Below are 27,423 nucleotides of genomic sequence, written 5' to 3' on the forward strand. Positions count from 1 at the left end.
AGTGAAGGTACAGGGGATTCTGGGGTGAAGCAGAAGGGCAGACACCTGCAGGGGAGGCATCATCACCAGAGGAGAGAGGCAGGGCAGGTGTGTAGGGGGAGGTGTTAGAAGAGGGGTAGCTCACATGATCAGAGTGGGGCTACTGGAGGAGTGGGCACAGGGAGGAGAGAAGGGCTGGTGGAGGCGGGCAGGTCGCTGGAGGGCTGAGGGCAGTGAGAAGGGCAGGAGTCAGGACAGCAGAGGAGGGTGAGGAGTTGGGGGGCAGCAGGTCAGATACTTGGACATCTGAGAAGTGGGCTGTGCCCACAAAAACTCATGATACCACCTACATGATTTTAGTCTTTAAAGTGCTACCAGACTATTTGTTGTTTTTTAAAGTTTATCCTGTACAGACTAACTGCGCTACCCCCTGAAGCTTTTGAATGACAAACCTTTTGTTATCTTAAAACACCCTGCTTCCCATTGTTTATAAACGGACCTCCTGCCCAAAAGGCAAAGCTAGGAGTAGCATAAGCTCTTTTGCAGTTAAGAGCTACCTCTGGAGCTAGAGCTTTCACTTTAAGCAGACCACTGTAGCCGGCCAGAGTAAGTCTAAGGTCTGACACTGGGTTTCCAAAGTACAAAGGAAGCCACACAGGTATCTGTCAAACACAAGTAGTTTATTTCCTGACAGCTAACAGCTGTGCCCCATAAATGGAAGAACAACCTAACAAAGAAGTGGCATATCTTACGTCCCTTCCTGCAAGCTTGAGACCCTGGGTACGCTGCGGACGAAATGGGAGGTTGTCTCAGCTGCCGAGGTACTGGTACCCAAAGCCCATCGGTGAGGTCCGATTTGTTAGGCTCTGAGGCAGCCTTAAATACAGTTTTCCCGACTTGTTTGGCCGTTTGGAAATTTCCAGGGGTTACTCATTACATGCTGAGGTAGGGCTTAGCTGTTAGTTATTGATCTGGTTCTGATCTGGATCTTCTTGTTCTTTGGCCCTGTTTACATGATCAGTACATTAGGGTAAACAGAACTGTTTATGTGTTCTTGCCTTTTACCCTTACCTCATACTTGTTCTTGCTATACTGGCAACAATGCTTATCTTAAGTGGTGTATGTTCCCAAAGACTTGCTTCTGGCTCATCAGATATAGGGGAAAAAAGGGAGGCGGGGGAAGAATGCAGGCCTCATCACCCCTAAAATAGCACGTACAAAGTTTTTCTGCTACAACCACAAGTATGAAATACAGGGGTTCAGACTTTGGGGCAGGCTACAACAGAGAGATTACTGACGAACTCAGAACTCTGAATAGCACATTTTACCTCCTCAGACACTCCAGAACCTGCATGAGGCACATTAAAAACATTTCTCCAAACCCTGCAATTGGGAGGTCTCGCAGCTGGGGCAAGTACCTATTATATCTGCTGCTCATGCCCCCTTGTCTGTATGCATTATGATCTGGTCTTTAATTACATTAGCACACACTGTTTTTCACTCCCCTCCCACGCCCTATCCCCCCAGGATCTCTGCCTCATTTAATACACAGTGTGGACGCTGCTCACTTAATGAACAATTAATGCATATTTGTTTCATCCGCATCATTCAGTATGTGGTCCCAAGCCTTATTTACTGCTCATTATTCTAAACCTACTCAAACAACAACAAAAACAAAAACACACTGCCTCCCAAATTATGGGCCTTCAAAATATCACAAAAAATCCCTAAGGTTTGAGAGCTTCATAAACACACACAAAACAAAGAGTCAACAAATTTGGTGCGCAAAATGTTTTATTATTCTCTGCTATTCTTTAATGCTGATCTATTCCTAGAATTCATGTGGGGAAACAAATTAAGAATAATGTTAGCTATTCTGCAGAAAGTCATGTGATTTTATATTAAGGATGCTAATAGGCAGGTAATCCACTAATCGTGTAGTCGATAAAATCTGTATCGACTACATTATTAGTTGATATGGGAAGGCTTCCTTAGTCCCAACTCATGCTGGGTCCAGGAGCAACTCTTGCGCAGTTCTGCAATTTAAAGGTAGTAAGAATGGGGCATGCAGGCAACTGGGCTGTTACTACATTTAAACTAAATTAAAATTAAACCTTGCATTCCCAGCTCTTACTACATTTAAACTGTAGAGCCACATCAGGGGTAGCTCCTGGAATCAGCGCAAGCTGGGTTAAGCCATGATTGCTCAGTCCTGGCTTGCACCGGGTCCAGCAGTCCCTATCCGTGCATGATCCCAGCAAAGAGCTGGGACTCCCCGTGGACACAGGACTGGATGGAGGCATAGGAAGCTGCCCAGGGTTCCAACCAATGGGGGGCACATGATGGCAGCTGTAAGGGGTGCGCGGCGTCCCTTACAGCTGCCATCAGGTGCCGCACGCCCAGTTCCTGTGGCGCCGGCGAGCAACACCCTTCACCCACAGCTGTGGGGCCCCATACGGCCCGGCATGCTTGCCAGCAGCGACGGCCGGGCCGGACTGGGCCGTAGCCGGGCCACGCATGCGCCGTGCGCCCCGGGGGCAAGCCTGCGCTCCTTGGGGGGCGGGCCTGCCCGTGCGCCATGCGCCCTGGTGTGGCACCACGCAGCCGTGCCCGTGGCGCCAGAATGCCTCGGGCTCGCCCTGCGTGGATAGGGGCTGTTGCAGGAGCAGCCTCTGTCTGTGGCGACCCCGGGCCACTGTGGCCAGGGGCTGCTTTGCAGCAGACTCCCCCGGTCCCACCCCCCGTAGGCTCTCATAGGCAGCAGTGCATGGGCGTAGGCGGGGAAAGCCAGCACTGCAGAGACAGTGCTGGGGGGGGAACCAGCTTTTAAGCCTTCTCTGCCTCTGATACAGAGGCAGGAGGGGGGGAGCTAGTAGTTATGTAGTCAACTACTCACTGACATCCTTATTTTATATTTCCAGTTAAACAATATGTTTATAAACTATATCTGTTCTAAGTTGTTTTGACTGACAGGATGCTTTCTCTTGGGATTATGTCATTTACTATATCAACTGAAATATTCACAAAACAGATTGTTAACAACTGCAACTTAATTGTTAAAAAAATCCCCAAACCAAAAAAATACACAACCTGACAAGGAAAAGAACATTTGTTAATGCAGATGAATGGCTTTAGATTATAAAAACCTCAGTGCAGCTGCATATCTGTGAAACAACAAAATACAAGCTGTAAAATTAAGTTGCTTGAAAATAAATCAGACAACAAAATTTAATTACTGTCAGCAAGGGCATTATATTTCTATGCTAAAATGCATGAAACACCAGCCAATTTCAAACAGCAATAATTTTAACACATACCTAATATGCAGATCACAATTTCTAGGGAATAGCAGGTTGAGATACCTATCTGCCCAGAATTATAGGATTTATAGCTTAATAACTAGCATGCCAAGTGCTGAAATGCTTCACAAATTTTGTGGCTCTTAGTGTGTGATTCACTAGGCTGGTAAAAAAAATGAGTGTTATTTCATCAGATGTACAATCGAAAATCACACCCTCTTTGGCAATGAGTGAAGCTTGTCAGTTGGTGTAAAGTTTTTATATTAGTCTCCATCCCTAGTTTGATTCCCTGCTTTAAAATATAAAAGTTTTACTGCAGATGTTCACTACCCATTGAAGGAACATTTAGAATACATTCTCCTTTCCTGTCAAAGGCAGCAGTATTTATGTATATGAAAAAATAAAATTACTCTGACTGAAGAGAAGTGTAACAAGTTTACAATGGGAGCAAATTATGAAAGAGTTCAAGTACATTTATACCATCTGGGAAACTGGTGTTCAAAAAACTAGCATTGATGGGGACGGAGCAGTCTATGCCTTTTGGCTGAAATATCATTTTGCCTTCCTTATAGCACTCAATTCCTCCTCCTCACTCCTGCTCCAGGGACAACTGCATACCAAGGAAGAAGAAACAATTTTGGACTCTTGCACAAACTTTGTAACCTTGATAAATATCCTAGAGAATTTAGTCAACAAAGTACCACACAAAACTCAAAAACTTATGACATGACAAAACATACCATCTCTCTCTCTCTCATGCATCCCTCCCCCCACTTTCCGCCACCAAAATAATAAGAAAATCTACTACAGAAGAGGCCCTGAAGCTCACCACATGCAACTGAAGCTACAGACTGAGCAAGGTAGCTTAAGCGGAGGGGCTGTAGCATGATGTCTCAGGCAACTGCCCTGCTTGCTCACCCCTAATGCCAGCCATGGATTTTATATGTAGAAAGCCAGTTACTGTGATACACCTGGCCCATGGAGTTTTTAAAGCATGGGAGAGGAGCCCCTCAGGAAGAATAAGGTTGAAACCCCCTGACTTGACAGTAACAGAGAGGTAGCCATGTTAGTCTGCTCTTGCTAAAACAAAAGGAAAAACTATGTAGCACTTTAAAGACTAACAAGATGGTTTAATAGGTGATGAGCTTTTGTGTGCCAGACCCACTTCCTCAAATCATATTCTGGAAGAGAATTGGCACAACCATATATACCAAAGGAATACAATGAAAAAAGTGAACACATTATTAAACGGACAAATCAGATTTGGTACAGAAGGTGGGGCGAGGGAGAGGGAGAGGAAGAGGGAGGGAACAGCTATAAGTCAATGAATGGCTAATCAGGGGTGTTAAGTGGAGAAGCTATCTTTGTAATGGATAAGGTAATTAGCATCTTTGTTAAGGCCCATTCCTAAAGTGTCAAATCTACACTCCGAGAGGCTCTGGGGGACAAACCCATTGTCTCCTATAGACAACCACCTAACCTCAGGAAGTTTCTTACCAACAACCATAGGGTATACCACACTAATACCAACCCTGGAACTTTCCCTTGCAGCAAACCCTGTTGTCAACTTTGTCCACATATTTACTCTGGTGACACCATCACTGGACCTAACCATGTCAGTTGTAGGATCAAGAATACATATTCCTGTTCATCCAGAAATATAACTTATGCCATCATGTACCAACAGTGTCCTTCTGCTATGTATATTGGACAGACTTCTCAAACACTTTGCCAAAGAATTAATGCCCACAAATCAGACAACTTCACAAGGAAAAAGCTGTCAGTTTGCATTTCAACCTACCCGGACATAGTCTTAATGACCTTACTACATGCATCTTACTTCAAAGAGACTTTAACACCAGATTACAGAGGGAAACTTCAGAACTTTCATTCATGCTTAATTTTGACACTTTACGAATGGGCCGTAGCAAAGATGCTAATTACTTTACCCATGACAAAGATAGCTCCCCACTTAATACTCCTAATTAGCCATTCATTGACTAATAAATAGCTATTCCTTCCCTCCTTCTCCCTCATCCCACCTTCTATGCCAAATCTGATTTGTCAGTTTAATAATGTGTTCACTTTTTTCATTGTATTCCTTTGGTATATATGGTCATGCCAATTCTCTTCGGGTATGTCTACACTACAGTGCTATTTCGAATTAACTTAAATTTTGCTATTTCGAAATAGCATATCCACACTGAGTGGATCCTGAACTGAAGTTAAGGCTGGCTGGAACCAGTGCCGGCAGGGCATCAGGTTAGGACTTAGTGTGTGGGGCTACTGCCTGAGGCTAGCTGAGCTCCGTGCTTAAAGGGACCCTACTCCTACCCCAGACAGACAGTTCTCAGCATTCCCCCCTTACCTGTCTACCTCGATGAGGGACAGCAAAGCAGTCCTGTCTTGGAGTGCCCTGAGTGCCCGCGCTTGGAACACCACAGTACTCGGCCACATGGAGCCAGAGCTGCCCCTGGGTATGTCTACGCCTCGTGGGGTCGTTGCCATCAGCCCGGCTGCACTTGCTGCAGACTGCCATCCGGGACTATGAATGTAATTAACAACTATTGTAGGGAACAAGAATCATCCTGTGAGAGGATGAACGATCCTACTCAATGAAGAGCACAATGTAACTACAGAGACTAGGGATGTAAGCGACTAGCTGAATGAGTACTTGACTAGTTGCTTCCCCCTACTCCCCCCCTCCCCTGCTGCCTCTGTTTCAGAGGCAGCAAGGGGATGGGGGAAGAGTAGGAGCCGGTGCTGGGGGGAGCTGACCTAAAAGCCGGTTCCCCCCAGCACCGTCTCTGAGGTACAGAGCAGAGCTGCAGTGGTCCTGGGGGTGGTGTGAGCTGGAACTGTTCAATCCCGGCCTCGCACTGCCCCCGGGAGCTGACCCGCTGCAGCTCTGCACTTTTGACGTGCAGAGTTGCAGAAGGAGTGCTCCCCCCCATATCAACTAATCAAGTAGTCGATGGAAATTCCATCGACTACTCAATTAGTTAATTAACTGATACTTAACATCCCTAACAGAGACAGGGGTGAAGATATTTTTCAAAAAACGTATGAGAACAGATGTGGAATTTCAGGCTTCCATTTTCTAAGCTTTAATGACAAATTGATTTAAAAAAAAGATTCCCTTATGTTAACAATACTTTTTATTCTAACTTTACCAGCAGCATGATATTGTAAAGAGGACATTATGATTAGGTGGCAGGTGGCAGTAGGTGCTCAGCGGCTTCTAAAATATTATGGGATGTACATGTTTTAAATCAAATTTACATCTTGGCTTCTCACTTGGCTCCACTCTTCTTTCAACCTCATCTCAGCCAGTCACTTACATATGAACTCCTGAAATTTTCACACCAGCTTAAACATGGCTCACATTGAACTCCTTGAAGCAAAATGCAGGACAATGTAGCACTTTAAAGACTAACAAGATGGTTTATTAGATGATGAGCTTTTGTGGGCCAGACCCACTTCCTCAGATCAAATAGTGGAAGAAAGTAGTCACAACCATATATACCAAAGGATACAATTAAAAAAAATGAACAAATATGAATTTTTTTTTAATTGTATCCTTTGGTATATATGGTTGTGACTACTTTCTTCCACTATTTGATCTGAGGAAGTGGGTCTGGCCCACGAAAGCTCATCATCTAATAAACCATCTTGTTAGTCTTTAAAGTGCTACATTGTCCTGCATTTTGCTTTAACTACCCCAGACTAACACGGCTACATTTCTATCACTATTGAACTCCTTGGCTCTCTTCCCAAACTCCAAACTCCCAAAATTTCTGGAACTCTTGGCAAGAGAACCACCCTGTCTGCTAATCACACCTTCTTCACTTGGGTGTTACCTTGGACAGGGGATCTTCTCACCTGACCTGAGGACCCTAGCTATTATGTGGCAGGAACATTTTTTTCAAATGGTCTGTACAGAACAGCAAAAATGGATGCAATGTTGTGTACAAATGGGATGAATGGATGGATTCAGGTTGGAGACACAGAGACAGGCTTGCAAAGAGAAAGACATAAGAAGAAAAATGAGAAAGACTGAAAAATATAAGGGCAGAGCTGGAACACATGATGGAGGGAAAGATATCTAAGACCTAAATATAAAGAACAGAGGATACGGCAATGAAAACAATAAAGGAAATAATATTATCTTTGAGTGTTATACAGCTGCTCATTACTCTAGCAACTACCTCCCACTTCAAAATCCCCATTGAACTTTACAGTGTCTTGCACTTTGGAGGGGAGGAGGGAAGTCAAAACTCTGCTCAAATAGGGTGGATTTTTTTGTGTAAAGAGTGGTGGGGGTAAGTAAGTGTTTAGGAATATAAAGGGGTATTCATACTATAAGCCTTACTTCTGGAGGACAGCCATGATGAATTATAGGAAAGAAAAGATTAAAAAGTGAAATAGGGCAAGGTAGGGAAAGAAAACAAAAGGAAGAGGTTATTATAGCAAGTTTCATTTTTAACATCTATTAATAGAAAGTTTTAAAAATGATATACAAGAAAGAGCACACAATCATTATTCATTTAAATTTGCAAATGTTGGCACTGTCATTATTTTGATTACAGATAGTGCCTACAGGCCAGGGCTCCAATGTGCTAGGCACTAGTCAACACAGAACGAAGAGAAGGTCCCAGTCTGCTGCAGAGGTATCTTAAGTTTTTAAGCCCTGTTCAGATAGATTTATTGTTATGGCTAATACCACTATAAAATAAGGTAGCATGGTCTAGTGAATAAAATATTAGATTGGGACCAAGATGACCTGGGTTCTAGTTGCAGGTTTGCCAATTAGCTGCTATCTTTCTGTGTGGCTCTCTCTTCCTGTTACCCATTACACCTCTCTTATCCATTTAGATCAGTGGTCTCCAAACTTTTTACACCCAAGATCACTTTTTAAATCTCAGAACAGGCAAAGATCTACTTCCCCGCCCCTTCCTTGACGCCCCGCCCTCTCTCCTCTCCTCCTGTCCATCACTTGCTATCCCCAGCCCTTACTTACACACTCTGATAAACAGTTTATTTTTAAATTATGCAATATATAAAATTAAAATCACGTGTTTATAGCTATGAAATAAATGGTCTGTTTTTTATTCATGCTATTTAAATCTAAAATGAAGCATTTATAATTATGCATTTATAATTATACATTTTGTGGGGACAGAGTTCTGCGGCTGGGGGCTGGAGAGAGGGAACAGGGGACTGGGAGGGCAGAGGACAGGGTTTTGCAGCTGGGGACAGGGTGCCAGTGGGGACAGAGTTTGGGAAGTGGGGACAGGAATAGGGACAGAGTTCTGTAGCTGAGGACAGGGGAGTGGGGACAGCGTTCTGTGGCTGGGAAGTGGGGTGCCAGTGGAGGCAGAGAGTCCCCTGCATCTGCCTCCTCCCAGGATTCTCCCCCCAAGGGGAAACCAGCACGTGCCTGCCCCGGGCCGACCCTCCCCCCACACAGAGAAGCCCCGAGCGCGCCTGCCCCGGAGCTGACCCCCCAGGTGCAGGGAAACCCTGCACGTGCCTGCCCCGGGGCCGATCCCCCCGCATGTACCGGGAAACACCCCGCGCACGCGCCCCCCCCGGGGCTGACTCACCCCTCCTGTGCGGTGCAGGGAGCCGATGCTCCCTCCCGCCGTACACCTGGCAGAGCAGCTAGCGCACTTCTGGAATCGCTGGAAGTGGCGCTAAGCTGCGGGACTGCTGTCCCTCCCTGAGAAGCCGACACTACCTCCATTTTCACTTGAGGTAGGTAGTGGGGCTTCTTGGGGGTGGGAGGGAAATGGGGGCGGGGCGGACAGGACGCCTCGCAATCGACCTGTTGGTGACCACGGATTTAGATTGTACACTCTTTTGGGCAGGTACCCCTAAGCATTTCTGTAATACTGCTACTCCTCCCACCATCACTGATAAAAATGGGCAAATATTGAGGCATACTAAAGGTTTAATTCTAGACAAGAGCCTTGACCCACATTAAGTCTGTAAAGGGTTAACTGATTACTCAGTAAGCATCACCTTTTCTAGCACGCTTACCGGGTTAACAAGCAGTCCAGCCAGACTGGAGCAACCCCTACCTGACTCAGGCATAGGGAACTCCAGCTCAGCTGGGCCCACCACGCAGGTTAACTTCTTAAACGGTATTTTACATCTCTAACCAACGTTTGCCCTTCTAGAGACCTATTGAAACTTTTATACTCATGCCCATCTCCAGTTAGCATTACTAAATAATACAAGACATGTCCCATACATTACAGGTATTAGCTGGGACTTAAAAACCTCTAGGGATAGAGATTCCACCACCTCCCTAGGGAACCCATTCCAGTGCTTCACCACCCTCCTAGTGAAATGGTTTTTCTTAATATCCAACCTAGACCTTCCCCACTGTAACTTGAGACCATTGCTCCTTGTTCTGCCATCCGTCACTACTGAGAACAGCCTCTCTCCATCCTCTTTGGAACGTCCTTTCAGGAAGTTGAAGGCTGCTATCAAATCCCCCCTTACCCTTCTCTCCTGCAGACTTAATAAGCCCAAATCCCTCAGGTTTGTCCTCGTAGGTCATGTGCTCCAGTCCTCTAATCATTTTGGTTGCCCTCCGCTGGACCCTCTCTAATGCATCCACATCCTTTCTGTAGCAGGGGGGCCCAGAACTGGATGCAATACTCCAGATGTGGCCTCACCAGTGCCAAATAAAGGGATAACGTCTCTAGATCTGCTGGCAATGCTCCTCTTAATGCACCCCAAAAATGTCATTAGTCTTCTTGGCTAGAAGGCACACTGTTGACTCATATCCAGCTTCTCATCCAGCTTCTCATCCACTGTTATCCCCAGGTCCTTTTCTGCCTAACTGCTGCTTAGCCAGTATGTCCCCAGCCTGTAACAGTGCTTGGGATTCTTCCACCCCAAATGCAGGACTCTGCACTTGTCTTTGTTGAACGGCACCAGATTTCTTTTGGCTCAGTCCTCCAATTTGTCTAGGTTTGATAGTGCTACCACTATCTTTGATTGATTGTATGTATTGTCATAGTGCTTAGAGATCCCAATTAAAATCAGGGCTCCATTGTGTTAGACTCTGCACAGGCACATTAAGAGCAGAATCTGCCCCCAAAATGTTAAAACCTAAATGTTTTAAAAGTAAAACGAACCACCAAAACAAAAGCTAATCAATGTAAGAGGCTCTCAATGAATTCTAACAAAGTTATGCATATTTATAGAATTACAAATATGGTTGGTCACACATATACAATAGTAACCTTTGCACTTGAATTAAGAAAGCAGAGAAAACAAACATGTGCGAGATACATATGGCAAGCTCCAATAATATCTTTGGGGGATCTTACTGTATGATGTTTATGTATTGTATTGGGCCAAAGATTGCATGCTATTCTATGGGGGAAGGTGATTACAACTTCTCCATTGAAGGTACAATATGCTAATTGACTCAGGTACCAGAGAAGTACCTTCAAGTTATGACTTGAAGAGTTCAAATATACTCGTTCAAAATGGATTCTCCATGATCAACCGGGGTGCTGGAACAACGTTTACAGTGGAGGTACTGGAGGCCACTAAATCAAACAGTAAATCCTGTCTATAATGGAAATCTTTTCAAGTCATGGAGTGCTGCAGCACAACCTGCACCACCTTTGTGATCAGCTAAGAAAGAAAGGACTTTTGGATAAACAGCTTGTGTTTACACTGACTCAGGGCCTTCTTTCTGATCAAGCATGTGGGAGTGGTAGGAATCTTTTCTGGGAAAAGTTGGAAGGGTTTTGACCTACTTGGGCTCCATTAGACTAACAGGTGAACACTGGTGAGTTTTTAGAAATAGTATAGGAACTTGTGCTGTTCTACATTCTCTATAATACTTGCCCCTTAAAAATAAATGTGAGTGCTCAGAAAGAACTCTGATAACTTGTGACTGCTGGCAATAAGGCTATTCATAAGCCCTTGGGAAATGAGCTTAGCAAAGATGCTGGCCTGTTTAGGCAGTGTGGCTTGTTGGGATTATCACAATGTAGGCAGGGAGTAGACAGCCTGGAAAAACTCTGGTCAGGAAGGAGAAAGATGCAGGCTCCAATCAAGAGAGCCAATGGCTGCAGTACTGGATTTACAATGGCGCTAAGGTGCTGGCCCCACACGTGGAAGGGATCTGTAAGGCTCTAGCTCTGAATGGACTTTGCTGCCAGCCATTTGTTGGGCCCTTTCTACCTGCTAGGGCTGGGTTTCCTGGGACTGATATAGAAGCTGGGCTGGTCTTGGTCAGTGTGTGAGTAATGCAGCACAGGGGGTTGGCTGGGTACTGCTGGGCAAGTGAGGCTCTGAGGAAGGCTAGCCGGGGCTGGGCCTGCTCTAGCCTGGCTGACCGTGCAGCTCCTGAGGAGCCGGAGCTGAAGTGATCCCACTCAGGACTGCGCCTAACCATGCTGTAAACTCAGCCCAGCAGATACAGTCACCTCCAAACAGTGCTGCTTAGTTCACTGGGGAGTGGGTTTCTGGGAGGCTTGTGGTGGGACATTGGGGGAGGTTTGTGTGTTTTGTGGAGCTGGGCAGCAGGGTGAATCTACGAGGGGTGCTGTGCAGTTGGGGCGGTAGGGCTATGTGTGAGGTGAGCACAGAGCATAGAGATCTATGGGCAGGAGTACTGTGGGTGGTGGTGGGCAGGGCACGGTGCAGTTGTGGGTGGATCTCTTACTGGGGGGTGGGCCGGGATATAACAGGAGGGGGGCTTTTGGTTGGGGGTGTTGTGGAGTGGTGCAGGCTTGCCCCCAAGTGAAGGGGTGCACTGGCAATGCATCTGGAGCTGCTGGTTTGTCAACAGTACCCTCATGCTAGGCTGGGCAGAGCAGGGCTATCCTTGCTATGCTCCATCTTGTGCACCATTGCCCCAGGCCAGCCATTCGCTCCAAGGACCAACTCCTCACACTATAGTCCACTGATCCCATGTGGGCCGATAAATATCTTGGCACCAGGCTCACTGGCCCTGGATGGCTGAGGAGAGGGAAGTGTAGAAGTGAGTGTTATTCATGCGCCACTCAGGGGAAATAATATAGATTGCCCTCAACAGTGACAATGTGCTTTAGGACTCAAAATCTCACTTTACTTGTTTTAAAACAATGCTAGAAATTTATATTCTGGAATTCTTGTTTGCTCTTGCTTAATTTTACCAAACATGAAACAGCCAACCACAAATCCTACAGAACAAACACTTGAGTAATACCTTAAATCCATATGACTGTTTTCATATCATCTCTTTTATTGCTAAGCAACTACAAAATACATTCACTTTAAGAATAATCTTTCCTCTTTAGATTTGGTGTAGTTTTAAGTAGAGTGAAATTCACTTAAATATTTAACTGTAAAAAGACATAATACCTTAGTAAATCAAGCAAGTGTAACACTATTAGTTAATGGTAGTCAGACTACTGTATATACTCAAATTCAGTCTAGATATAATTTTTGAAAGGCCAATCAATAATGTGCTAAAAAAATCAGACTGATCCTGAAAATACTGGTAGACAAAGTCATTATGATGCCACTGAATTATAATGGATGCCTACTATGATAGCAAAGATGATAAAATCACATTGAACCATACAAGAATGTATTTTAAATACAATAAATTATTCTTAAGTAATTTAATATTTGCAATGGGCTAACTGCTGAAACACTGTCCTGGATGTAAGTATTCATACACTGTTCCTGAGCATCAGGATTTTTTCATTTTTCACATCACAAGAAAGTGAGATTTAATAGCAAAGTTTTTTATAAGACTTAATGAAAACTGAAACATGCTACAATGCCACATACCAGTGGTAAAAGAGCTACACTAAGAGAGGTCACAGTACAATTAGTATGTGAAACACACACATTTTCTAACACTGGATAGTTTTAAAATATTTTTTAGTTTTAAAATATATCCCAACACACTCTGCCAACTAGCTGAAACACATAGTAAATGTAATGTAGTAAAATTCTATCTGAAAGTTTTAAAAAAGGTTGTTCTAGCTGAGATGACTAAACTCAAAAAGGTCATCTGTATGAATTATTGCTTAAATCGAATGTTTGCTAACCCTGCTGGAACAGAAAATACATTCCATACTGAAAACAAAGCTTTCTCCTCTAAAAACACAATTTATCTCTCGCTGATAATCAAACAATATCACTGGAAGTTACACTGTCATCAATGCTAGTCACACCTAAGAGACGGAAAGATGTTTATGTCTTACTATTAGGAAAACAACAACGCGATATAAATAACTACAATGTGCGTTTTCTTTTAACAATGTTTTACACATCATCACGAAAATATATGCTCACTTTTAAAATATGGGCCAAGTTACCTATATGAGTAAGAAAATTTTTCAGGTACGAAGTCATTATCATTTTTCAGTTACACAGTATTAGTTCACTGCATGTGTTTATTAAGTATATAAGCTGTCTTCACTTAGAATGAAAACAGTCCAGCTTTGTTAAGTACATTACTCAGCTGGAGATTTGTAACTACCTACTTCCCTAAACCATTACCAGCATTTCTATCATACATGCCTCAAGTGACTCATGTCAAAAAAGTATTCTAGGTAACTGCATCAGGAAATCTCTTTTTTAAAGCATGCACATAATGTGGATTAACTTAAAAGCTATGTAAGTACAGTTAGCTAATAATTCTGAGAATAGGAGGGAAAACTCGTATATGCTAAAAACATTCTGCCTGCACATTCTCCCCTTTCATCACTGTCAAGCAATACCTGTTGCTATGCAGGAAGGTTATATTCAAAGTCTGCACCAGTAAAACCACCTTATAGCACTAAAGCTCAGAAAAATGCAGACAATACAAGCAGACAGTGACTGAGCTCCCTTTATGATTTCAGTAATAACCATTAATAATAAGTCTTTTGCTGGCAATACTGTGTCCTGCCCTAAAATCATAATGGCAGTATGCATTTGAAATTTACAGTTGTACAAATATTTTTGAATGAATTCAGATAAAAGATCTTCATTTTTGAAGCACCCCACATTATGAAACATTCACATATATTGTATGTATACCACTTTACAAATAAAGTTAAGCAAGCGAGTGACCAATATGGAATTTTATGGGTCATTACTTTACATTACTTAGGGTTACACTATTTTAGATTCAGTATTTTAGAAGTGAACAACCGTATTTTGCAACAGTTTGGACAGAACACACACAATAGTTCATTGGTAGGTGATGTGAAGGTGTAAAATCGATATTAAAATAACCACAGTTCCTTATACCTTTCTGATATTAGCCAAAGCAGTCTACTATTACCTCAGACGCATGGTGGCAGAGAGCCAACTGGATGAATGGTGACTTAACATTCAAGTTTATGTAGGCTCTACAGTCTGACAGAGACAAAATCATTAAGTTTTAATAGTCAGCTTTAGTAGTCAACTACCTTCATAAGTAGTATGACTTCATTGCTCAGTGCTTGTTTTTCTTCTCTTCTGAAAATATATCCTCTAAACTGTCATTGTTTTTATAAGAAAGTTCATATTAATTAATATAGGTTACAATCTGAAAGAGATTATAAAATGGTGCTCACATTTTGGAAGTCCCAAAATCATAGAAGAAAAGATTGCCATATACCTGTTGTTTCATTCCAATGTTAGAGACAGTTCTTACAACAAACAAGGCTTCGGGACAAAATCTAGCCTTCAGGAACAATATCTGTGGGTGCAGCAAAGGATATGCTGCAATATACTAGTTTGGGGTTTCCCTATCCGCCACTTACTAGGGAATTCAAAGAGCGAAACAAAAATCCACTCAAATACTAAAGCTACAAGCATCTTTGTTGAAAGAACAATACCGTATTACTCCACATTCCTCAGCCTCTTTTCAAAAAACGTAAGGATAGTTATTACTCTGATATAATTAAAATACATCTTTCTGAATTATCCTTTTAACAGCTCATTATTTAGAATAGTTTCATCTCCATGTAAAGAAAGTCCTATATGCTGCTAATTTAATTGTTCTGCAAAGAGACCCAAATAAATGCAATATAGCCATTACCATAACAAAAGGGAACTAATAAAATCGCTCACATACACAGGTTCCAGGTTTCACATGAAAGCAAATTTTCCCATATAAATATATTCTATTTCCCTGCTAAAGCCACTCTGTAATGACATATTTTGTAATCTGATGGCTATCCCACTAGAGTACACATGATATTAATGAAAGCAAGATAAAATTAAATAGATTACATGATTAACAGTATTCATTTCATGCATGACTGTGTTTTATGGGAGAGATAAAGACCTGAAAGTAATTACCGTGAATTGAAACGCCTTCACTGACCTCTGCTTGCAGCTAGCAGTCGTTAAGTACTGATTTTTTTATATAACAAAGACTGATGCCTTTCATCTGTGTGCTTTCTTTTAGTGCTACAAGCTGAGCACCTCCACCGTTACACGAACACAGTACCTCTGTATCTATGTCTGTAATGCAGCATAAAGATTACTGTGGAAACCTATCAAACTGACAAGCAGCAAGGTCTGCAGCCAATCAGAGAAAGGCACATGCAGAACCCAGCACATGCTCTCTGAGGTTCAGATTCTGTCACCACTGTTTAGCAGGCTGCTAATCTAATTATAGCTGTTTGCTAGCACAGTGCTACTGAAGTAGAGCACATGAGCAAAACTAAATTTCAATACATTAAACCATTTACCACGATAATCAAATGTGGTTTTATTTATAAATTTAAATGCTTACAGTTAAAAGTCCACCATATACAATGAAGTGCTTTAAACATTGTTTTTTCATGAACTCTGAAAAAATGGGTAGTATTTAGCAGTGCACTTTCAAAATCAGACGTTAGTTATATATATTGCAATAAAATATTTCAATATAATATAGCATCTTATTCTGTATCTCTGAATTCTGATTCTGTTGTGTGCATTACCAGTAGTATTGTAAAATTACACAACTCAGTTTGCTTTATTTACAGAATTTAGCATAGCAATTTAGATCCCAATTCAGCCAGGTACCTAAGCATATGTGACTCGGTACATGAAAAATCCTACCATGTCAAGGGAATTACGCACATGCTTTAAATTACACATGTGCATAAATACCTTGCTGAACTGGGAAACTCTATGCACATTTGGAAACCAAACTGGAATCAATTTTCTCTCAGGCTACAGTGGGATGCCATACAGATTTCTGCTTCTTTACAAACTACTACAGGTTGAACCTCTCTGGTCCGGGACTTTCTGGTTTGGCAACATCCATGATCCAACAGGACCATGGATGTTGCTAGACAAGAGAGCCCCTGGACCAGAGAACCTCCGCTCAGGATAGTGGAGTCCTAGCATCCCAGGGCAGCCTCAGGGCTGTGAAGTACCTGCAGCCAACTGCTGGCCATGGAGCTTTGCTGGGCACAGAGCAGGTGAGCTCAGTGACCTTGGGACAGTGAAGCAGCAGAACAGCAGAACTCCAGAGCAGCAGAGCTCTGGCAGCCGTGGGAGAGCGCAGCAAAGGAGCAGCATAGCCCAAGAGCAGCATAACCCTTAAACAGCAGAATAGCAGAGCCCCAGCAGTCCTGGGACAATGGAGCTCCAGAGCAGCACAGCCCTGGAGCAACAGAGCCCCGGCGGTCCCCCAGGCATCTGAGTCTGGCAGTCATGGGGCAGTGCAGCCCCAGGTCTGGCCGAGGAGCTGGGAGCCCAGTAGCAGGAGGAGCCTGGTGATTTGCTGACAGATCCTGGGAGAGCCCAGAGTCTGTCAGCAGAAGGGCTGACCTCCGTTGGTCTGGCAAACTCCCTCCTTCGAGATCTGTCAGATCTTAAGGGTGCCAGACTAGGGAGGTCCGTCTTGTAGTCAATCTAGAAAATATTCATCGTCAATATATTCCCCATATGCATGGTGAACTTAATTAAATCTTAGGCACATGTTTTGAATGCATGCCTAGTAGGGATGTTAGATGTCATGTAAATGAATAGTCATATAAACGCATGAAATCTCAGAGGTTACACGACTATTCAATAGTCCTGGGAGTTTGCCAGCAGTTAGCGCACCCGTGGCCCCACTCCTGGGGAGCTCTCTACCACCCGACATTGCTGCCTTAGGTGGAGAAGCAGCAGCATAAGGTGGCAGGCGGGAGCCAGCCCGTGAGGGAAGTTTAAAAAAAACCAGCTCCCTGCGCAGACTGGCTGCTGATAAGGAGGCAGCAGGGCAGGGTAGCAGCAGCCCTTGTCTGTGGGGGTCCAAGCTCTCTGCAGACAGAGGCTGCTCTGCAGCAGCAGACCCTGTCCATGGGAATTCTGAGAGAGAGGCAGCAGCGGGGGATGGGAAGGCGGATCCACAGAGCCAGCACACATGGGGAGCCTACTTGAAAGCCGGCTTCCCATATAAGCTCCAGCCTGCACCCATCACCCTTTACATTGCTGCCTCTCTTATCTGATACAAAGGTGGGGGGGGGGGGGGGAAGGAAATGGGGGTGAGGGAGAGGGGTGCATGTGGTCAACAAGATTACATATAGTCAACTACACGTTGACATCCCTAATGCCTAGTGCCATAAAATAAGGAATCTTATAGATTCTGAAACAGCTATCTGACATGTAGTGCTTGTCTCCCAATACAGCCAGGATTGATACTGCAGTGAACGATCTGCTGGGAATCGATTTATCAGGTTTTGTGAAGACCTGATATATCAACCACCAATCACTCTCCCGTCAACTCTGGTACTCCACTGAAATGAGACGAGTAAGTTCACAGGACAGTTTTTCCTGTCAAGCCAGTATGGTGTAGACCACACAGCAAGTAGATCTAAGCTATACTGACTTGTATATGTATTGTGCCCATGAGCAGATGGGCATAAGGGACCATTTTTAAACTTGATTGTCTAAGGTTATATAATCTCTCTATTTGGCTATCTTTGTAAAAGTACTTTTTAAGTTTACTGCCCTTAGTACTTTTGACAGTGTATGACAAGTCATTTGTGTGAACAGTCAGAAAGTAAATTTCTGAAGTTTTTAGAGCCTATCTGGTTCTCTTATGTAATTAGAAATCGACAGTGGCCAGTTTTCAAATTTGGAAGTCTTAAATTAATCATAGCTAGGCTCCTAACTAAAATGGCCTGATCTTCAGAAGAGCTGAGTAGCCACATCTCCCACAGAACAATATGGATTCTTAGTACTTTTTAAGTTTACTGCTAAGCACCTTTTACAAAGATAGCCAAATAGAGAGATTATATAACCTTAGACAATCAAGTTTAAAAATGGTCCCTTATGCCCATTTATTCATGGGGACAATACATATACAAATTGATCTCACACAGTTTAAAAAAAAAATTACTCAAAGCGAGTTGGTATGTGCCCATACCAGCATTTTCCACTTCAGTTTTTTAGTTTCTTATCACTAACACCACACAATATTAATCACTCCCTACTGTATGCTATTAAATGTTTACAAATATTTCTGATACATCATTCTTACCTGGATAGCAAAAACTGAAATGTGTTACTTCATTAAAGCTGTTAAATTTACATATAGTGTTAGAAGTCCAAATTTACTGACAATTTAATAATAAAACCATAGCTTTTTAAATGTTAGTTAAAACTATTAATAAAAGCTTGTTACGTTGTATAAATGTGGGACTAAATTTCCGAAAGAAACAAAGCTGTATCTGGCTAGGAATTAAAAACTGAGTGCAGGCAGCATGACATACTATTCTTTCCTTCAACATTTGTTCAACAGTATTTAATATGTTATAAGAAAAAGGGATACCAATACCTTATCTTAGAAACAAAAAATGAGATGAATAAAACAAACAGATATAAAAATAAGTATATATATCCTCAACATGGTATTTGCAATTTTAATAAAGTTTTTCCTTTCAGATAAAAATATTTGTATTTCTTTTGTGTCTAAGGCTATGTTTACACATGCAGTCAGTTTCACTGGTGATACAGAACTATCAAAAGAAAAGCACTGGTGAGTTTCCTCACTTATTTCCAAAGGTGTCAGACTGCATTCACATTTGCAGCACTTCCATTCTCGATGAGAGCCGAGTACTAAGAGCAGCTGTCCCAAAGTGCAGGTCTCTCCATTTTGAAGATAGGCCATGTGGGAAGAGGAACAGAGTTCAATTCCCTGGTTCCCTGCACAGCCTCCTCTCCCCAAACATCGATCAGGTCCAGTAGCTCAGAATTGCTGGAAGCAGGGGATTGGTTGCTGCATGGAGCAGCCATTGTCACTTAGCCAGATGATAAGTGAGCACTAGCCAAGAAAACAGAAAGGGGGAGTTTCAAAGTCCCTGGAGTATTACAGGGGGAGTGGAAGACGTTTGTTTTAAGGATGTTAAAATGCAGTTAATTGACTAGTTGATGGACTCCATGCTACGCTGCATTCTGCAAGGGGCCCAGGGTCAGCTGACCCCGGGCTCCATGTGGCACTTCCCTGGAAGCAAGAGTTCATTTGAAGGAACAATTATAATCTGGATTCATTCACTTAGTTGTTGGGACATTAGATGCTCTGCATGAAGTATACCTCATATTGTGATAAGTGCTGTGTGGAGCCCGCGGTTAGCTGGGGAATCACTAGCTGATCCCGGGCTCTGCGTGGCATTTTCCCAGAATGCAGGATCAGCAGGGGACTTCTCCTGAGGTCAGCTGGATCTGCAGATCAGCTGTGCAGCGGCTACCTTGGGGTTTCAAAGCGGCAGCGCTGCACAGCTGTGAGGTGCTAGCACTTTGAAGTATCCCTTCTCCCCCTCCTCCTTTGCTGCCTCTATCTCTTAGAGGCAGCAGAGAGGGACGGAGGGAGGCCGGAAGCTGGGACTGACTAGTCAAAAGACTATCCAATAAGCACACGCAAAAGGGACTTTTTGCGCTTTAAATGGCAGGTACAGACATACCCCAAAGATTTTCAAATAAAGTACTGTAGAAAATTAGGTTTCACAACACTGTTCTAGGGCCGGTAGATCATATATTAAAGATGTGAATGTGAGTAATGAAGAGGTAAGGAAACCGAGAATACTTGGGAATCCAAAATTCCAATAAAAGCTGAATGGAGATATAGGTGTTCAATAACGATGGAAATCAGTCTCTCAAGATTTGTCCAGCATCAAGATGCTCACAATTACCACCTCCATAATCAGAGGAGAAAGGAGAGTTAGTATGTTTCCATTCGTTGAAAGGAGACAAACTAGTATGTCTATTGAGTCCATGATTTTTAGAGTCTCTCAAGGTTATGCATTTAAGCTCCAACGCTTATCTTTTGAAAGTATTGCAGAGGCTTCCCTTGAGGAAGGGGACCAAGAGGTCAGATATAAAGTGATCATTTTGTGAAGAGTGTTTGCCCCGGGGTGATACGGTGTTGTTTCACCATTTTTCTGAGAGAGTTCATTTGAAGGAACAATTATAATCTGGTTCCATTCACTTAGTTGTTGCGACATTAGATGCTCAGCATGAACTATACCTCATGTTGTGATAAGCACGAGTAGGACAAATGGATAGTGAAAGGTGTGTTTGGTTATATCTATTCTGCAGACCACTAACATGGATGTATGTTGTTTGGAAAGTGCCTCATTAAAAAAAAAAAAAAAAGAAAAAAAGAAAAATGACCAGAAGCAATTTATGTAAGGACAAAGATTTTTTCCACCACACTAAAAAAACAACATATGAACCTCCTCCTCCTACAGAGTGGGTTATCATGTGAAACAATGTGAACAAAAGAATTAGGCTTTTTTTTCTTAAGCCTAGTAAATGTAACAAGTGTAGTAAACAAGTTTTAAAGATTTTGTTATGAACAAATATCCATGATATAGCTTGGCTCATTTCTCTTTTAAACGGCTAATGAATGCATCATTCCAAGTAAAATATTCATTAAAGTAACTGGTTATAAATATTTGCAGTTAAAGCAGAAACCTCAAATTTGAGGCTTATTCCATTTACAAATTTGAACAGTTATGAATGCATCATCTGAACTGTGATATACAATCACTAAAGCAACCACTCTTCAAACAGCTAACCCATCCATCTCATCCAGAAATACTGAATTTTACAGCATCTATTGAAAATTAATCGATCCATTTTCAAGTAGATCAAAAGTGAAATAATTTAAGTAATAGCTTATATAGGCACATTTGTGTGCAAATATCCAATGAGCCCAATGAGTATTTCATAACAAGTTTTGGCAGGGGTGCAAAAATATTTGAGTAACTTTGCAAATAAGATTCTGTGTCATTTAAAATGCATTAATTACTTTTTGCACATATATCTCAGCCTTATCATATATATAGTAGCCCAGTGTCTAAGAGTCTGTAACGCCGAAATGCTGGCTGTTCCCTCTGAGGGGGCGCTGTTACCTGAAATGCTGGCTGTTCCCTCTGGGGGGGGCACTGTTGCCTGAAATGCTGGCTGTTCCCTCTGGGGGGGGCACTGTTGCCTGAAATGCTGGCTGTTCCCAAACGGCTGCTTGCTCCCCCGCGGCAGCCTGGCTGAGTGGCGCAGAAGTCAGCCAAGCGCCACGGCGGGAGGAGAAGGGGGACGGTGAGATGACGTGCGGCGTGACAGTGGCTCCAGGCCACGCCCCCTGACCGCGAACATCACCACCCCACCCCCCTTCGCCTCCTGCCGTGGCGCTCGGCTGACTTCTGCGCCGCTCAGCCAGGCTGCTGCGGGGGAGCAAGTAGCGCAAGCAACCGTTTGGGCTTTGCGCTCCCCATACAGCACGTGGAGTGCAGAGCCCAAACAGCCGTTTGAGCTCCGCAGTCCCCTGAGTGAGAGGCAGGAGGGGGAGGAGAAGAGAAAGAGAGAGACGGAGAGAGAGGCAGGAGGCAGAGGAGAGCTGAGAGAGAGAAAGGGGGGGGGGGAGGCAGTAGGAGGAGGAGAGAGAGAGACCAGAGGCTCAGGAGAGAAGACTGACGTGGAGGAGAGACCTGAAAAATCCTGTCTTATGACCGGCTAATTGGCTAGTTTTTAATAATGTATTTCTCATACATTTTGTGGTACTAAAGCAAAGATTCTTCTCCGTTACTTGAGTTTTTAGTCAGCAGTGAAGAAAACACAAGTAACTGAGAAGTCACCACCTTTCCTTCTCCTGCCCCTCCTCCCAGTTTCCTCCCTTTTTTAATCTTGATATGTTGATGTTTAAATGAATTTAAGTCTCATTTCCCTCTTTGGAGGTCTGAAGCACCACTTTCCATCATGGTAAAACAGATGTAATGCTTCAGGAAGAAGTGGCTTCTGTTCATGACCTGGCATCTGAATGTACTAATCTAGCACGACAAGGAATGAGAAGGCAAGATACAAAATAGATGACTTAATTTACGTGCAGCGAAAGAGCTTCAGCAGGATAGACTGAAAAAGACCTGAATACCCCACAGCCCAATCAGAGGCTAGGGCATTCTCCTGGGAGATGGGATTCCCACCTTCAAATCTTTCCTGCACATCTTGCAGAGGGGAGAATTCCACCAGGGGGTCTCACATGCTCTTACCACTGGCTACAGACGCTAAGAGAGGCTTGCACCCTGACCACTGTCTGTTGCTTTAGATGTGCTCTGTGAGCAGATAGTGGATTGGGCCCTGTGGGATGCCTAGTTTAAGATCCCACTAGGGCTTAGGCCTGGGATAAGCATCAATCATCAGGGATGAGGTGGCAGGAGCTTCATCACCTTACCGACTTTTAATGGCAAAAATGTTGGTACTGAGTGACTTGAGAACCTGCAGAATTAGCCAGAAGCTGGGCTAGGATTATGAAGCTCTCAGTGGCACTCATATGTCGGACACAAGCACCTAAAGTGGACTAAGCCCTTTTTTGGATCTGAGCCTTCAGCTACACAACTCCAATAGATGACCAAAGGGGCTTGGGATACTGAGGGACCTATGAACAAAAAGCAGATGGCAGAATTTCCTAGACCACTACAGAAGTTCTGTTATTTTGTTGGCATTAGGGCTTTAAAACTGATTCTGGGAATTACCTAATTTATCCTCATGAGGAAAACCTTCACAATGTCATTGCTGGGTATTTATTTATATACTACTGGTTTAGATCTCTGGGGATCTTCAACATAACTGCTTTAAAAATAGTTATTCAGGCAGGTGCCTTTGTACTAGCTAACTACAGGAAACTAGTACTAGCTAACTAAAGTAAACTTCCGATAATCCAGCGCCTTTAGGACCCAGGGGGTGCCTGATTATCAGATATGCCAGACTATCAGAAGGGGAGGCTATGAGAGCTCTGGGGTTGCCACCACAGACCCCTCATAGCCCCCCCTTCCGATAGCCCAGCTCTGCCCCAGGTGTCCCTGATTCAGTCGCTTCTGGTCAGTTTCAGCAGCGGCTGAATCAGGGATGCCAGCAGCAGAGCAGCTGGGGCGCTGCCGGGTTGGTCCGGTAGCACCGACCCTTGGTGCGGCGAGACAACCCAACAGCACCCCAGCTGCTCTTGGGGACGTCTGGAGCAGAGCAGCTGGAGTGCAGTCAGGTTGGTCCCGCAGCGCCGCTCCTCGGCGCTATTGGACTAACCCTGCAGCGCCCCAGCTTCTCTACCCCAGGTGTCCCCAAGTCAGCCGCTGCTGATACTGATCAACAGCTGACTCCAGGAAGCCCGAGGCAGAACTGCTCTGCCCCGGGCTTCCTGGAGTCAGCCGCTGGTCAGTTTCAGCAGCGACTGAATCAGGACGCCTGGGGCAGAGCAGCTGGGGGGGCTGCCGGGTTGGTCCCACAGCGCCGAGGAGCGGTGCTGTGGAGACCAACCCGGCAGCACCCCAGCTGCTCTACTCCAGGTGTCCCCAAGTCAGCCGCTGCTGATACTGATCAGCGGCTGACGCCAGGAAGCCCAAGCCAGAGCAGCTCTGCCTCGGGCTTCCTGGAGTCAGCCGCTGGTCAGTTTCAGCAGCGGCTGAATTGGGGACAGCTGGGGTGCTGCCGGGTTGGGTCTCACAGCCCCGAGGGGCAGCGCTATGGGACCTACCCGGCAGCACCCCAGCTGCTCTGCCCCCGGCTTCCCTGATTCAGCCGCTGGTCAGTTTTAGCAGCGGCTGAATCGGGGAAGCCTGGGGCAGAGCAACTCCAATGGTCCGGCTGCCTGAAGCACTTCCGGGTTCCTAATGGTGCCGGACTATCAGAAGTGCTGGACCATCAGATGCCGGACCATCGGAGTTTTACTGTATAACTCTACTAGTGTGCACAGACTTTTTACGGATAAGTAGATTTAATTTACGTAGTCTTCAAGGCAACCAGATGGAAAAACACTATTGATTTCTTGTCTGAATGCTTACATAGTCTGCGGCTCAACCCACCAACGAGTTAAAAAGGCAGACATCTAGACCTGTGATTAGCATTACAGTTTGGAATATGCTGTAGATCCTGAATGAGACAAAAAAGGTAATCACAGTTTGGAATTGTCTTATCAATAAGCTAGAGCAGGCTCATAAGTGATTAGTTTCCATTTTATGTTCCCATTCAATCTTCCCTTGGCATTACATTTACACTCCTATCATGTTCGTTTCTTAGATATGTGATAGTCTGTTTCCTAACTGAAGAGTTTCTGATTATCTGCTCTTATAAACCACTGAATAGCAAATACAACAAACTATCTTAGCTGGTGAGTAGCTGGAAAAAAGGAGAACACTGGGATGGCAGCTAATGTGAAAACAAAGGGGAAGAAGGATGTTTCTGGGACTGATTTGAGACAGCATCAAAAAAGGCAGGTGATTTCAAGTATTTGAACCTAACTGTGTCCTCAGACCTAGTTCTTTGAAACAGCCAAATGACCTTCAATTCAGAACAGATTTATTCAGCCTACTTATGATTGTATGAAGGGGTTTATTAGTGTTTGATGAAAGACATTATGGAAGGAGCTAGAACACTAAAAGCTAGAAGGAGTTAAAGCCCCGATTCACCAGGAATTAGTCACCAGAAGAAACAAAACTCAATAGAATGGCCTGTAAAGGTACCAGGAAGAACTCTCTTTGATTTTGTTCCATTAACATGTTTGCATGTTGCAAAGAGAACTAGGAACAAGAAGGCAGCACAGCAACAAATGCAAGTAGAGATGTCCAATATTTTAAATAACTGGAGAACTGAATGATTCACCAGAGTAATAGAAGCAGAACATAATTGTCACTTTGCCTGACTGGATAATATAAAATATGAAGGACATGTAACAAGCATATACCTTGAACACTACCATGTATCCTGCTGACCCCCAAATCCCTAAAGATAAACCCCGTGGCTGCTTTTGCGGAAAAACTTGCCAGCGGTCTACACTGGCTGCTTGAATTTCCGCCAGAACACTGATGATCTCATGTAAGATTGTCAGTGTTCTTGCACAAATACTATGCTGCTCCTGCTCGGGAAAAAGCCCTCTTGCGCAAAGCTTTTGCACAAGAGTACCAGTGCAGACAGCTAAAAACTGTTTTGCGTAAAAAAGCCCCGATGGTGAAAATGGTGATCGGAGCTTTCTTGCGCAAAACAAAGTCTAGATTGGCACGGATGCTTTTGCGCAAAAGCGTCCGTGCCAATCTAGACGCTCTTTTCCACAAATGCTTTTAACGGAAAAACTTTTCCATTAAAAGCATTTGCAGAAAATCATGCCAGTCTAGACGCAGCCTGTGGGTTTAAAAAAAACCCATAAAACTAATCACTTTGTAACATCTGTTCCTATAATAGAATCTTGTGACACTACTTAGAAAAAAAGTTTTAATAGTGAAATTAAAGGGTTCTTGTGTGAGCATGACTAAGGACTTTATGGAAAGACATCTTGTACCGCCTGTGCTGACAGTGAAATTTAAATTACTGTCTGCGTTTGGAAGTCCTACCTGCAGTGGCATAATAGCAACTTTTCAGTGAATGAGAGCATTGACTTGAAGACCTACTCATTATGTTTGCCAAGAATGCAATCTATTACTTTGTACTTAAAATTCCCTTGTATTCTGAATTCCAATTAAAAAAAGAAAGCTTTGTTAAGAGACACCTAACAAAACTTTAAATTTTGAGACACTTTCGTTATATATTACCTTTCATAATGAAAGCTGAAGTGAACAAATACTTTTCACTCCCTTGTGACTGTGATTCCTTTATGTACACAGATTATACTGAATCTCTCTAATGGGAGTCATGAATACAACTCTGGAACAATAACAAAGACCTACACTGTAGTAATTCTATTATTGCTATCAGTCACTTAGCATGAAAATAAAGAGGGTGTCACAAACTAAGTATTGTGGCTTAATGGCAAGATAAAATAGGAAGAAGAGGTGGCGGCCTGTGAATTTAATGATCTAAGATAATCAGTATGTTTGATAAGTACATGTTTACTACTCTCTCGCTCTCTGCACTTCTGTACTATAATTATTTCCATATTTTTCTATTTGTGTCTGGCGACAGATATCTTAAGACTTATACCATACTATCAAAATAATGTACAAGTGGTAGGATATTTCACTGGAAGCCACACAATCAAAGCTCAAGAATTTTGATGCCAGACTGGTCCCTATGAATTATTATTGATCATTAAGGAAGTACCAAGTGTTTCTCCAAAGGCAGGCTGTGGCCTGTTCTGGATCTTTGAAGTCTCCATAAATACCTATACAAATTTAAGTTTTGCATGGTCTTCCTAGCCTCCATCAGTCCCTCCCTGGATCCAGGAGATTGGTATTCCACCGATGGCTTAAAGGACATGTATTTTCACATAGCGATCTTCCTAGGACATAAACGCTTCCTGTGGTTTATTATGAGTCCCAGCCATTATCAGTTTTCTCTCCTCCCATTTGGTTTGGTGACTGCACCAAGGGTGTTCAGCTGAACGTCAATGATTGCTGCTTATCTGAGTTGCAGAGGGGTACAGATTGGCTTGTTGAATGATGCTTCAGGTGTGGGGGAATATCAAGGAGCTACTGTAGGGGCAAAATCAGAAAGGCCAAGGCACAAAACATGCAGGCCTGGCGTATGCTCAAAAATCCCTCTCAGCAGCACTGTTATGGTGACCCAAGTGCCTATGAAGAGAAGAGCTACGTTGATGGAAGAATTCTTCCTTTGACTGGGCTACCATCTTGCAGGGAGGTGGATTACCTATGCTGACAAAAGAACCTCTCCTATGAGCATAGGTTGTATATGCAAAAGTGCCAGAGTAGTGCACTGTGCCACTGTACTGTTTTAAAATGTGTAG

At 43.6% G+C, this 27,423-nt stretch overlaps 1 protein-coding gene across 9 annotated transcripts in view; it reads right to left on the reverse strand.

The window, feature by feature from the left end:
- FAM110B (family with sequence similarity 110 member B) overlaps positions 1-27,423 on the reverse strand; it is a 172,271-nt gene that overhangs the window by 75,323 nt on the left and 69,525 nt on the right. The window contains exon 1 of one of the 9 annotated variants that reach the window (XM_014575076.3): positions 15,607-15,894. The exons of 7 other annotated variants lie outside the window; for them this stretch is intronic. The gene's annotated coding sequence lies outside the window, so the exon portion shown is untranslated. Of the gene's footprint in view, positions 1-15,581; positions 15,895-27,423 lie in introns of those variants that run through there. One more of the 9 variants, XM_006126151.4, reaches the window with a different exon arrangement.

This window comes from Pelodiscus sinensis, chromosome 2 (genome assembly GCF_049634645.1).
Source record: "Pelodiscus sinensis isolate JC-2024 chromosome 2, ASM4963464v1, whole genome shotgun sequence".
Taxonomy (NCBI): Eukaryota; Metazoa; Chordata; order Testudines; family Trionychidae; genus Pelodiscus; species Pelodiscus sinensis.